This window comes from Monopterus albus, unplaced genomic scaffold (genome assembly GCF_001952655.1).
Source record: "Monopterus albus unplaced genomic scaffold, M_albus_1.0 scaffold15.1, whole genome shotgun sequence".
Taxonomy (NCBI): Eukaryota; Metazoa; Chordata; class Actinopteri; order Synbranchiformes; family Synbranchidae; genus Monopterus; species Monopterus albus.
In genome coordinates this window covers 2,199,825-2,213,252 of record NW_018127895.1, presented here as the reverse complement: position 1 = coordinate 2,213,252, position 13,428 = coordinate 2,199,825, and the positions used below count along the sequence as shown (strand labels likewise).

The window sequence follows — 13,428 nt, the reverse complement described above, 5'->3', positions numbered from 1 at the left end:
AACAAAAGCCAGGTCTAAAACTAAAACGGAAATTATTAAAGAGATTATCTTGTAAAGTCTTTCCAGAATTCATTTTAAAAAGGGGGAAAAACTCTGTCAGGTGCATGAGGGCTTTCTTTTCTCAGTCATGATGCCTTACACATAAGTACACAATACACTCACCGGCCACTTTATTAGGTACAACTGTATGGAATTCAGTGCAACACTGCATTCATGCTCTTACATATACTGTATGTAGCTGTAGAGGACAGAAATATGGAGACACTTCTAAATATAATGTAGTCCAGTACAACACCACCTTTAGCTATGACATGGAAGTTCTGTGAACATTTTTGTTTTATGCATTTAATGACAGAAATGTATTTAATTCTGTTTTATCACTATTTGTTTTGTTCATTACATGCCAGGGTATTTTAAAGAAGCAAAGCGACGGCGCTACTAAAGTCTAACATCATATCAAAGACTTTAATCAAGACAATGCACCTGTTTTGTTTCTTTATGAACAGTGTTTATAGCATGCAATTTTCTCAGCCTTGAAAATGATTCAAACCACTGTTATGGCTTTAATCTCATCATAATTTTTCTCATCCCACAATACTCATGACTTTGATTAAATTAGATTTGCAAAGGTGAAAATGTCAGCTGTGGGTTTAATGATGCATTGACTCAAGAGAGAGATGAAAGCCATTTAAACAGCTCTGCTTCCATTAAGAACAGAGAGAACCTTGTCCTCTGTGTTTGTTTCGCCAAATAGGCAGCCGAATCCAGTGCAGCTATTCCCTAATGATGGCTGTTTGTGCAGGTAGTGTGTAATGATGAGCTGGAGAGACGGCCGCTGGCTCACGCTTGTTAGGCTGAACCAACTCTCCAGAGACTCGTCTGGTGAGGGTTAGTTTGCTATTGGATCAGGAGTTTATCTCTGGCTGCCTTTGTTTTCCTGGGTGTATTATTTGTCATATTTTTCTTTCCTTGATTCCATTTCCCTCCCTCCCTCACCTCCTTCCATCTCTTTCTTTCTATTAGTCTCCATGTGTACTCACACAAGGCTATACTATTTACTATGGAGATTGTGTTCTACGAGCTCTGGCCTGAAAAGTCCCCCATTACTGGCCCTTTATGCCGTTGTGCTATTGATGGTTTTCTTAATGGCTGCCGATGGGTGTAGGGAGCTACTGGCACTGGGCCTTGCAGTGTAGCGCTCTTGTAATAAATCACAATCAGTCCTGTGCCATTACATCAATACTTTTGGTCAATTACTGTGAAGGTCAGGTGGTGCAGCTTAGCACCAGAGCCCGTGGTATGTGGGCACAGGAGAAACATCTGGTGCTGCAAACCTCAGGAAGAGAACAATTATAAGGAAAAGATGGACACAGAAGGAAAACTCACAAGCACACCTTCATACCTGCAGGCATCCCAACATATGATATGTTTTTTCCTAATCCTACACATAAACAAAATGTGTGGTGCAGCAACAAGCCTCTGTAAATAGGAAGGGAATGATACACACAGCGAAACCCACAACCTTTTTCCAGCTGTGAAAATGAAATTTAGGAACACAAAGATAATACACAGCTATGATTACGACCTTTTGTTGCTTGGGTGTAAAATCCAAGCCCGCCTGCTCACACGCTATAAAATCGTATTCCCCAAAGTTTCCATTCAATAAAGAGTCTGAAAATGAAAATATTATTTTCTCACAAGCTGATGGGAATTGTTGTTTCCTCACGGCAGGCATCTAATATCTTCTGACATGGTATGACCTGCCTGAATGCAATTTGTGTCTTAATATCCAGCTTACAACAGCCCTGGTCTCTGGAGAAAAGAGGTGTTAGGTGATTTTCCCCTTTCCATTCCCTTGCTTTGTCTTTTTGTTCCAGGCTCCCCCCTCTCTCTCTCTCTCTTTCTCTCTTTCTTCATTATAACACAATTCTTTTCTCTGGCTCCCTCATTCCTTGTCCTTTGCTCTCTCTTGTTTCACTATATACTTCAGTTGTATCGCTGAGTGTCCAGGGAGGATTTCTCCACCAGACAAAGGCAGTGTCTGTCGTTTTTGTGCCCTTGTCTGTCGTATAGTGTCCAGACATAGACAGATACACAGCCAGACAGACTGGGCCCCTACCTGTTCATCCATACATTTTGGTCCCAGTGCCTGGAGACTCAGGTGTACAACATGCCAGCCCGCTGTCTTTTTAAGAGAGGACCACAGTAAATGAACAGCCAGTAGGATAGCACACAAATGAAACAACTGGCAGATGTCATTTTTTCTCCCCGCATCTCTCCAGTTTCTTTTTTCCTTTCATCTTTGAGCTCAGGTCCACTGAGCATCCAGACTGCTGCAGTGTTTATTTGGATCGGGAATCATCCTTCATGTATATGACACCTAGACAAAGTCGATGGACAGAGAGGGGAGATGAGGGCAGATGATGGAGAGCGCCAACTCACTGTCTCTGGGGACACTCGCTATCCTCTTTTTTCCCCTCTCAGATCTTCTCTTTATTTCATTCTAATAGGCTGACTAATGTACCATGGAAATTCACTCAGGATGCAAAAAGCGGGAGAAGTGAGAGGATGGTGATTGAAGCTGAAAAAGGCTGGAGTGTGATGTACAAGCAGTGTGCTGTTGTTGACCATCTACTGATGTGGCCGGTCTGTTTAAGGCAAATGGAAACATTATTCCAAATGCATAGGTTTAGGTATACTCCGTGGTATTTGCTGCTCTCATACTTTATCTTACTCCTTTCATTCAAAGCTTCAGCGACATTGTTTTTATTGGCAGTTTATTCTAACAATCCTCACCTAGAGCTTGTCCCCAAAAACACACACCACAAGCACCAGCTCCTCTCCCTCTGCTCCTCCTCCCTCATATAAGCAGCTCATTTTCTGCAGCACCACTGCTCTAATGGACGCCCTTAGGCTAGAGGCTTCCCAGCCAAGGGACATCCATCTTTTGGCATGTCACACTTGCACCCGGCAAAAAATCTTTGTGATGTGCACTCCAATTTTTCTTCAGTAAATCAAATCTTCCTTCCTTCAGAAAGACGAATGCTTTAGGGTTGGAGTGTTATAGAGAAAATCAATGCCAGCAAAATTGAAACAGTATGCCCTTGTATTGATCGGCCTTGTGAGATTGAAAAGGAACAGCTTTGTAACTGTTCTGCTGGACAGTTAGCTGACCTGTAATGGACAAACTATTGATAATAGCATTACTATTTTATCTTATGCTGTGTCATTTCACTAGCACACCGAGGGAAGTAAGCCCAAGCAGAATGCTCACAGTCCCAGAAGAGGGTTTTCCTTCTTGTCCAATAATGATGCAGCAGAGGACAGCAAAGTGTACATCTGTAAAATAAATAAATAAAACAAATCACTGAAGCCTTTATTTTGTTTTACCATTTGATTTACAGTATTAGTATGTGTTTGTTTTTAAATATTACTATGTTAGATATTATGGTCAAAGCAACTAATAGGTATTATTTATAAGTTAGATATAACTATTAAGGAATTTGGCTTCCTTCATGCATAAAGTACATCATATACCCATTAGAAATCCAGAAATGTGATGCAGTATGTGGTGCATACTGTAAATAAAGTAACCGAGCAAGTAGCCTAGAACCTTCCAGTACCTACAAATCTCTTCTGCAACCGATTGTTTTCATTATCACTTAATTTCCTCATTATTTTTGTAGGATTAATCAAGTTACTTGATTAATGTCAAAAAAGCCCATCACAATTGTTCAACAAATGCTCTGATTTTTTTGTTTTGTATGACCAATAATCCAAAGATATTTGATTTATGATGATATATGACAAAGAAGATCAGCAGATCCTTAACATTTAAAAACCCAGAACTAGGAAAGAATTAATCGATTTTCATATTTATTGCTAAAGCCCCTGAAACATGGTTCCATTTTAAGTGTTTCTCTATAAAATAAAAAAACCATTAATAAATAAAATGGAATTCTGATTAAAGACATCTTTAGAGTAGGTATTTTTATTCAGTTTAAAACTCAAATTCCCAGCTCGTCGTCATCATGACTGCTATAGTTTGATTGATGCACAGAAACATCACCTTTTTTCAACTCAATGTTTTTATCTTGGGCATTTTTTAATGATAATATAAGAAATTGAATAAGAAAATACATGTTTCTGCTGAGGACCCTGAACTCCAGCAGTACTGCTTATTCTCCTTAGTCATAACAAGCCTTGCGTGTTCTCCCTCTCCCTCAGCATCTTCTTCAGGATTGCAAATTTTTTCATCCTCCCAAGTAATCACTTAATTCTGCTCTGAATAAATCGTTGGGCTGTGCTTACTACAGTCAGGACATTCCTGTTCATGTGGTATTTTTTAAATAAATGTCCATGAGATGCTTTTTGCAGTCAGATTCATCTCTACTTGTATGGCTTCATTCCAGGCTTAAATCACAATTATGATGCATAATACTGAATGTAATGCATGTGTTAAAGCAAAGGTCTGCACAACGTCTGCGCTGCCTTGTGTGTATGTTTTATGGACACGCTGTACATTACGGCTGCGCCCGTATTGAGAATGCAGAGCTGAAAAAGGAAATGTGACTCCAGCATGTCAGTGGAGATTTTAACCATAGAAAACAAGAACATAACTGTTTAGAGTACACAGACTCTCAAATGCATGACACGAGAGGGGCAGGAAGAGTGAGTGAGTGAGTGGGAGATGGATGGAACAGAGGACGAGAGAGAGATCTTTGTTACTGAAGCATCAGAAATTGAAATGGAGACAAAGACAAGGCTGGAACATTTTTCCCCTCATCCTTTCCTCTTGCTCCACTATATGAGTGATTGTGCAAATCTGTATGTAAAAGGTTGAGAGTGACCCTCGTTTCCTGGATGGAAAACTCTACAGCTGCTGCGTTATCTGACCATCTGATCGCCTTTGTTGTACTTGAGAATAGAATAAACACTGTAGTTGGATCCTCAGTCTTCCTTGATTCTGATTTCTGCTGATGTATACAAAAGATTTTTCAACTGGGAACATTTCTGCTTCTTATATCTTTAAAAATTACTGACTTTCATTTGTATTCCAATCTTTATCACTAGCCCTTTTGTTTCAAAGCCAGTTTTTAGTAAAACAATGCAACAAAATAACTGTTAATAATCTCTGAAATGGTTTTTTAAATGTTGAGAAAAGTCCATTACTTCACACTCTACTTAACCGGTCATTCTTAACTGGTAATGGCTTTCGGTTTGCTTATAAATACTTGCAGTCTAAACACAAACATGACCCGATGTACTGAGCGGTGGCAGCTGTAGAAGTCTGCAGCTCCCGGCTCATCCGAAGCAGAGACAGTTGTTTCCCTTTGTTCCACGTCCTACTACTCCCAACCAATTTGCCGAGGCTCAGGTTGTGCTCATCCATCTGCCTTGATTCTGTCATAAACATATAGCATAAACATACTACGTAAAGAAATGCGAGCCTGCCTTCAGTTATTCTCATCTTCGTAAACGAAACTCGCAGTATCATGCAGAGATCTCCAGCACCAAAATCCTTAAACGGGTTTAACATGAATCCCTCCACCTCATTAATCCTGCACTATGACATGTGCCTGGGACAGAAAAGTTGTGATGGGGAGAAAAAGGATGTTCTTTAAGTCACTGGGGAGTCACTTCATGTTTGAAAGATGTGCATTGCTTCAGTTGCATAAAATAACATGCCATGAGGGCCCTACCGTGCAGTCTGGCTCATGGATATGAATTAGAATATAGCCTTAATGATAACATTTAGCTCGACTGTATATACAGCACAGTGGCTGGGGCTTGTAAGAGATGGTAACAAAGTGTCATGGTGGAACCTATTAACAGCTGATGATGTCCATATGCTAGCGTGGTTAAGTTGTTGCACTGTAGACGGAGGCAGGGAAAATCACAGCCAGTGGCTCATTTAAAGAACAACAAATTTTAATTTAAAACCGGTATTGGTACATGTTTTTTTTTTTTTCTTAATATACATGCCATGGGTACCAACCTTCTTTTTTTTTTTTACCCTTTATCCTCATCAGGTGGCCATAATACCTGTCAAATTCCAAATGTGTTCCTTCAAATTATGAGTTATGATAAAGTATATAGAAGAGGATTTTATTACAGTAGAATACACTGGCACTAAAAGTGTTATATTTATGCTTTTTATTTTTTTTACTTCAGTAGAACTGGCCAACTTTGCATTTATACTTCTGCCACTTAAAGTTACAGAAGGTGAACACCTTTTTGTCTTCTTCACTTACCTTTTTGCAGTTTTTGGACTGTGAGACATGTCTTGTATAATCAACCTGATGTAGGTGCTGCTAGTTTTTTTGTTTTTTTTTTAACCAAGTACTTTTTGTTTTTCAAATTGGCAAAGGCACTTCACAAATTTTCTACATTTCTCCAGCAACTGCAGAAGTAGTCTTTGGGGTACTTGTACCCCTAATTGGGATTTGCTGTGGCTGCAGTGCTAGATTAATACAATACAGTATATGCCCACTGATAAATTGCTATAATGCGTCACCAAACCTAACTGTGAGAATCGACAAGAGGTTTTCAGTTTAACCAGTTTACCCTCACCCATTTGTCTTTAGGTCATTTTCTCCATTTTTACCCCACCAGTGTTGGCTGTCCTCATCCTTGCAGCTCAGAAATCTAATGGAATCCTTGTTATGAAGTGTGAGAGAAGGCTGCCATCCCAGGAAGACCAATTACACCATCCTGCCTCGCTGCTTCACTGCTCACAGCCTGGTGTGACTCTGTAGCAACTCACAGATTTATGAGTTTCATATACCCTTAAAGTATATGGCCTTGGTGGAGCAAGGTCATGATAAAAGAGTGCTGATCAATATCTGAATGAAAAGCCATTTGGGAAGTTTTTAGGGCTTTTTTCCTCTTTTCTCCCGGAATGCAATATCTGCTGAGTATCGATTGTCCGGGGCCAGTAGTTAGTCAAAGGCTATCTCCTTTGACTAACCCCTTTGCAGCCTGTCAGCCCCCCCTCTTTCCTGTGATAGATTGGTATGCTTCCAGCCACTGTAATTACACCATGGGACCAGCAGGTCATTTATTTTGCTACTTTCACCATTTGCCAAAAAATCGCCTTTATCTTAAGAATCCAGTACTTTCTTGTGCAGCTAAAGGAGGGAAAAGAGCACATAAAACACCCCTGTTCCCCAGTATGGAGAGTGGAAGACTGAGGAGCATCCTTTACCCATAGATCTTCAGCTTGTATTCTCGCTCTAGTTTTACTTTACATCCCCATCCTTGTCTTGGGTTCAAGTTCAGCATCACTCTTATATGAAAGCAATGTTTAGAATGTTTAAGCTCTGTGTGTCGAAGAACTGATGTTGATATACAAAGAAGGGACAGGTGGTGCACTTTATTCTTCCTTGGATGAAATTATGTTACACACTTGCAGTGAGTTAGAATAGAAATAGAATAGAGTCAGGATAGAAATACCTCTGAATATAATGCATTGCAGAACCACACCATCGCTAACTCTGACCTTGGTGCTAAAAAAAACTATTGAAATAACACATCTATGACAGCGACAACAAAGGGACTTTAGTGGCATCACAGAAGTAGACTCCAGCGGAACAGTTGTATTGCATTACACTGCACAGGTGTAGCCAGTCAAGTGGCCACCGAGTATATATCGGCCTGTTTTATAGACGATCACAAGGATCTTGAAATAAACAAGAACAAAGGCTCTAAAGTGCAGTATGTCAGAAAGCATTGTGTAGATGCTGCTGCTGTTTTTATTCATTCATTTCTATTCTCAGATGAAGTGATAACTACATGGCCATTATAGTTAGTCAGACTTCTGTTTATGCCTCAATCTCCTTGCCTTGGGATTGCTGTGCTTGACACAGGCACACACGCACTCAGCTATAAGTGCGGTATAATGAGCACAGCCTTATGATGGAGCGAGGGGAGGAGGTGCTCATGAATAGCAGACGGCCTTTCTAGATGAGTTTGCCGAGCCTCGTAGTCCTGCATCACACTGAAACGGGACACGCAACACACTCGCGTACAGATATGACTGAGCTGTTTGTTTTAGCGAACGCCATAGCCTAACAAGCAAGATCATTTTGTCTCCGTGTTAGTGTAGTGTAGAATATTATAAATTAAACAAAAATGTTCAGTTGCTGGCCTTCTACAAAGTTTAAAACTGTGTTTCAAAATTTGTGTTTTCTAAGACAGAACCTTTGGTTGGCTTTGGCACTGAGGTGTAAGGTTGAACACGATCCCATGTTTGTGTTATAAAGGGAACTTTTTGACTGAACAAATTCTTCCGTAGGCTCCCTGTCTTAGCTGACCTTGAGCCTCCTCGCTGTGTTTTTCTTTTGGGATGCGTTAGAAACGTCTGCACAGGTTCAGATTTGTCACAACATCCAAGATCAGCTCTGAAAGCTAGAGGTCAGAAGATTATTACAATGGGCCAGTAATGACAGAATTATACAACTCCAGTCCAGTGGATGCCCTCATTACCTCACAGTAGTGCTGATAAATGGCCTTAAATGCACACTGTCAAAATCACAGGAAAAATATGACTCTTCATCAAAAATACAGATGGTACCACTTCAGTGCTGGAGCAGTGGAGCTCTGTGTATGCTATTTATTATGGTTTTGATGCTTAAATAATGTTCTTAAGGTAAACAGTGAAGCTATTTTAACTTTAAATAATAAAAATATTTATCTTGGCTTTTGTCACTGCATGTTAAACCTTCTTGTCCAATATTTACAACAGTATTAAAACACTATGAACCCATGAATTCCAATATAATTAGTGTGTAATTTTCCTTTTTTTTTGTTGGTGAATTTACACTGAATGTAATTGCTGCTAATTGGAAGCTGCATAAAGCTGGTGGTAATTAGGGCTTGATTATGCATTATTTCATTTTGCTGCACTGCATTGTGGGGAGTCTGAAGCCTTTTGCCTCCCACCCATGGGGGTACTTTGATCCTCGCACGCCAGTGATGTTGCAGAGATGCAGTACTGCTCGCTCGCTGTTTGAAAGCACTTGGATAAATTGGATTTAATTGGGAGGAGTGGTAGATGGTTGTTTTGTTATTGAGTGTGTGCACACTCCTGTTAGTGAAGTGAGTTTAGAAGAGAGTGATGAAACCAAAAGACGCGACCCTACAAAGACTTTGTTTATTATGGGTGAATTCTGTAGCTCAAGCCAAGACTTGGATTTTTAGTTGTTTTTATTTCTCTAAACATATGAAAACTTCATTAGCTATGTTTTCATAAATTTTCATTCCACATTTTATCACTCATTGCACAATTTAAAATCATATTAAAGACAGCCTAATGCAATTACTTGATCCTGTGATTAATAAGGACAGTCAAAATTACATGTGGGCTGTCATTTCAGACTTAAAAATGGAAGCGTTGCCAGGTCTGTGACCCCGACATTACCTTTGGAAAAATCTTGTAAACAACATTAGCTGAGGCGGATTACCATACACACATAGATGTTCTCCTGTACACCTCATTGGAGCAGTAAGGATAAGCGTTAATGCACATGTAGAAAATCACTTCGGCAAGACTTAATCATGCCGAACAATTTCAGTGGGAAGGTATTTGGTCCTGTTTCATTTTAATTTGAATCTGGAGATACCGTGGAAGCGATCGCTGCCACCGTTTGACAAAGAGCCAGTGCTCCAGCAACCAGGCCTCAACATGACAAATCCTCAATCTATTCCTGCTCTCCCGTTTCTTCTAAACACATGGTTTATGCAAATCGAAGCAAAATGATCCTGGGGATAGCAGCAATGTTTGAGCAATTTGAGTGCCGCCAATAGGACCTGGCATTAATATAAAATCAGCAAGGAGAGAAATCTCTTCTGCATATACAGGTCTCATTGACTGTACCCAAATTAATTTAGCAGAAAGGTTATGAATGTGTTTGTGCCAAAGTGCAGTCGGTTGTAGTGATATATGAAAGAATATTCACTCTGCATCTGTTGCTGTGATAAAGGTCATGTTGTCATTTACATAATATCAAATGCTTTGAAAATGAATTCATGTAGACGGTATTTTTCTTTACCTCTCTATTCACCCGCCGTAGCTTTCCCCAAATGCCGAGTTCAAATGAAATATAAATGATGAGGAAGAAAAATTTGAATATTTTCTTATTCAGATATCAGGTTGATGTTCATTAAAAAAAAAGACTTTTTAGATAGTAATGCTAGTCTCTGGACAGTCCTGTCTGATTGGATGTTGATGGATGGATGATCATTTGTCCTTGTCAGCAAATGAACATTTGAAATAACTGAGCTATCTGACTTTCAGGACCTGCAGAGAAAATCTATTAACATGTTAAATTGACCATTTGATGGTGTTAAACACCAGTGTTGGCCATCATACACAACTGACCTAAAAAATGTATAATGATTAATAGAGGCGGCAAGGTTTGTGATTATTTTAAGGTTCTCAATGCTAGATTAGCGTTGCATTTAGGACAAGATTGAATCTTACTAGCACCCTAGGGAAATAGGTCTGGGGCTACAGGAAACTAAGAGTGTGAAACAAAGGAAAGAAAAAAAAAAATCAAGAAACTTATAAACACGCACGATGAATTCATGTGTAAAAAGACAAGGTTTAAAATTGGTTTCAGATTTAAAACGGTAGCATTTTGACCAGTATTTGTCATCAGCTGTCATACCATGAGCCACTGACGTAAATTGTGCTTCTTGCTTGTTTGTTGTTTGGGTAAACAGCACTGATGTGTCAGGCAAGGCTAAGCCATACATTTGTTTTGTTTAAAAATGAGAGACACACAGTGCTTTTTTTAGCTAACGTTGGCTGTGCTCTTCATTTACTCCCAGCCAGGACATCGCTGCTGCACAGTGGTCCCTCCCTACGTTGGCTAATGATGCCAAGTACTCCACAACAACACAATCAGAGAGATGAATGCTGCATGCAGGATATAAAATAAAAATGATTTGACCAATATCAATTATAAGGCACCAGAAAATATTCACCTGTGGTGTTGGGATAGTTCCCCGTAGAGTGTGTAGTTAATGTAGCTCACTGGACCCATCACTTTTCTAAATGCTGTTCTTTCCACATAAGCATTTCATTCATCCTAAACCAGTTTTTATCCTGAACCCAGTTGAACCATGTTTTGTATGTCACCTAGAAATGCTAAATCTACTTGGTCACCAGCTTTGTTTTGATGTAAATGGACAATTTAGCATCTTAAAGAGGCCTCGAGTGAAATACCTCCTCCTAGCGTGATAGGATTTGTGTTGAGTTTATTCAATTGAAGGCATGAGCTAACTGTTTTGTTAACTGATTATGGAGAAAGAGCATCAGGGCCACATAAAAGGAGAAACCTGAGCTTCCTCGTTCATTCTCTGTGTTGATAAATTTCCTCAAATGTACAACTACAGAGTTCTGAAGAGCATCCAAAAGATGTTTAAAGAGGGTGGGGGGTGGGGGTATAATTACTATTTACTACCTCACATAAAACTTCTCTGGACACAGTTACATCAGTGGCCAATGTGGTCTACATTAGACACAGTTGGTGCGACAACATTTTCTCCTTAACACACACAAACTCGGAGCCTCTTTATTGCTCTGATTTCAAGGAATGCACACGCTCTCGCTGTCAGTTTCTCTGTGTGTCTCTTCCCCAGTTTCATCATCAGGCAACAGCCACTTCAGGCTTAACAAGCGGGCCTTCCAGACACCTTTTATGACCGAACTAATTACTAATTACGCAAGTGGTTGGCGTGAGCCACAGCACAACGCCAGCCCTTTGTTATTTTAATTATTGTTATTTTGAAAAATGGTGCTTTAGTAAATTCTGCCAAGGATGCCCTAAGAGGATGGATGGGCTCTGAATAATTTATCATGGTTGTGGAAACACACTCAGTGTGCAGTATGGGGGTTGCATGGCGTTGTACATCTCCTTTCTTATTACAGTGGCGCTCTCATCAGGGATTGATGACGAGGTTTCCTTCATCATCCGTCCACCTCTTCCAGCAGCCCATCATTAGGACTTCCATTGTTGCCTCTTCGCAGTGCAATGGATGAATATGACTGGCAGAGATGGTCCCCTCTTGCTGTGACTAATTACTCCAGCCAGTGGTTTCCCTCCTGATGGATTAATGTGTATTGTGTGAATCGGACAGGCCCCCCTCTTCTGTGAGATGAGAGACGAGTGCGTCCTGATTCAGAGCTGTGCGCCATGCACAACCTTGATAATTATTTTCATAGATGAATACCATTGCAGGCAGGATGATGAAGTGGCCATTTGCATTCAGAGGCTATCACATGCGAACATAGAGCAGGGTCTTTGTCACCAGCTAGAAATCTGGTACTGCACAGACCTGCGTCCCCTGTGCCTTTCCAACTTGCATGTACACACACACATACATACACACACACTCTCAAATTATTCTTCTACATATACAAAGTCCATACACATTTTTTCTATCTTTTTTATTTTACTGTGTTATATTGTGAAACATTTTCACATGTAGTGTTTGTGTTCTGTGGCTGTTTTGTACTAAATGTGCTCAAACCATCCAGGCATAAGATACTATATGAGCAGCAGTCACTTACTACTCGTCATCTGGCCTCTTGTGTGAGATCTCTAAAATCCAAATAAATTAGATAATCAATGGTTTTTTATTAGCCAAGGCATATAGGGTTTTGAAGGACCTGCTTGCAAATTGTATTTATTTTCTTGTGTAAAGCTCCTTTCCCGTGGAGAGGCCCCTGTGTGCTCATTGGTGTTGGACTGAAGATTTGTGAGGAGCCCCCCGGCCAGAGCAGCGTTCGAGAGTAGATCACATAAAGTATGCTGAGGTTTCCCGTCATAGCTTATGCCGCTGAAACCAAAAACTGCATTTTCCTACATCTTCACAGGATACACTGCTGCCACTTAACCTGGTCACAATTTGAAAAGTTTGCATTAGTGTTTAAACCTCTTTTTATAACATTAGTTCTCACAGAAAACAGGAAACACTTAGACACACCTGGCACATTGGAACTGAAGACCTTTACTGTGTTTCACAAATCACTGTAAATCGTAGCTTAAGGACTGTGCATTGTAACCTCAGGACAAGTCTAGACAAGCATTCTCTTACTTGCAAAAATAGTTTTTTTTTTTTTGTTGTTGTTTTTTTTTTAGCTAAAGTAAAATGACTATCTTCAGTCCAACAGTTTGCATTTCGTATCTCTGAAGACCCAAGGGCATGTTGATTCTCCTATCAACTCGAGTTACTAATCATTAACACAGTTTTTACATTTTAAAGAAGTTTTTCTTTTCTTCTGTTTTTGACATATAAACACTTTGCATGTAAAGGTTAAATAAAAAAACACTGAAATGTAAGTAGAAAAGATTGCTTATGCAAAAAATGATTTGTCTGAACTAGAGGTAATAAGTTAAATTTCAGTTAAATAACAGAAGA

At 39.8% G+C, this 13,428-nt stretch overlaps 1 protein-coding gene across 7 annotated transcripts in view; it reads left to right on the top strand.

Moving 5' to 3' along the window:
- lrba (LPS-responsive vesicle trafficking, beach and anchor containing) overlaps positions 1–13,428 on the top strand; it is a 180,951-nt gene that overhangs the window by 86,230 nt on the left and 81,293 nt on the right. The window lies entirely within an intron of this gene.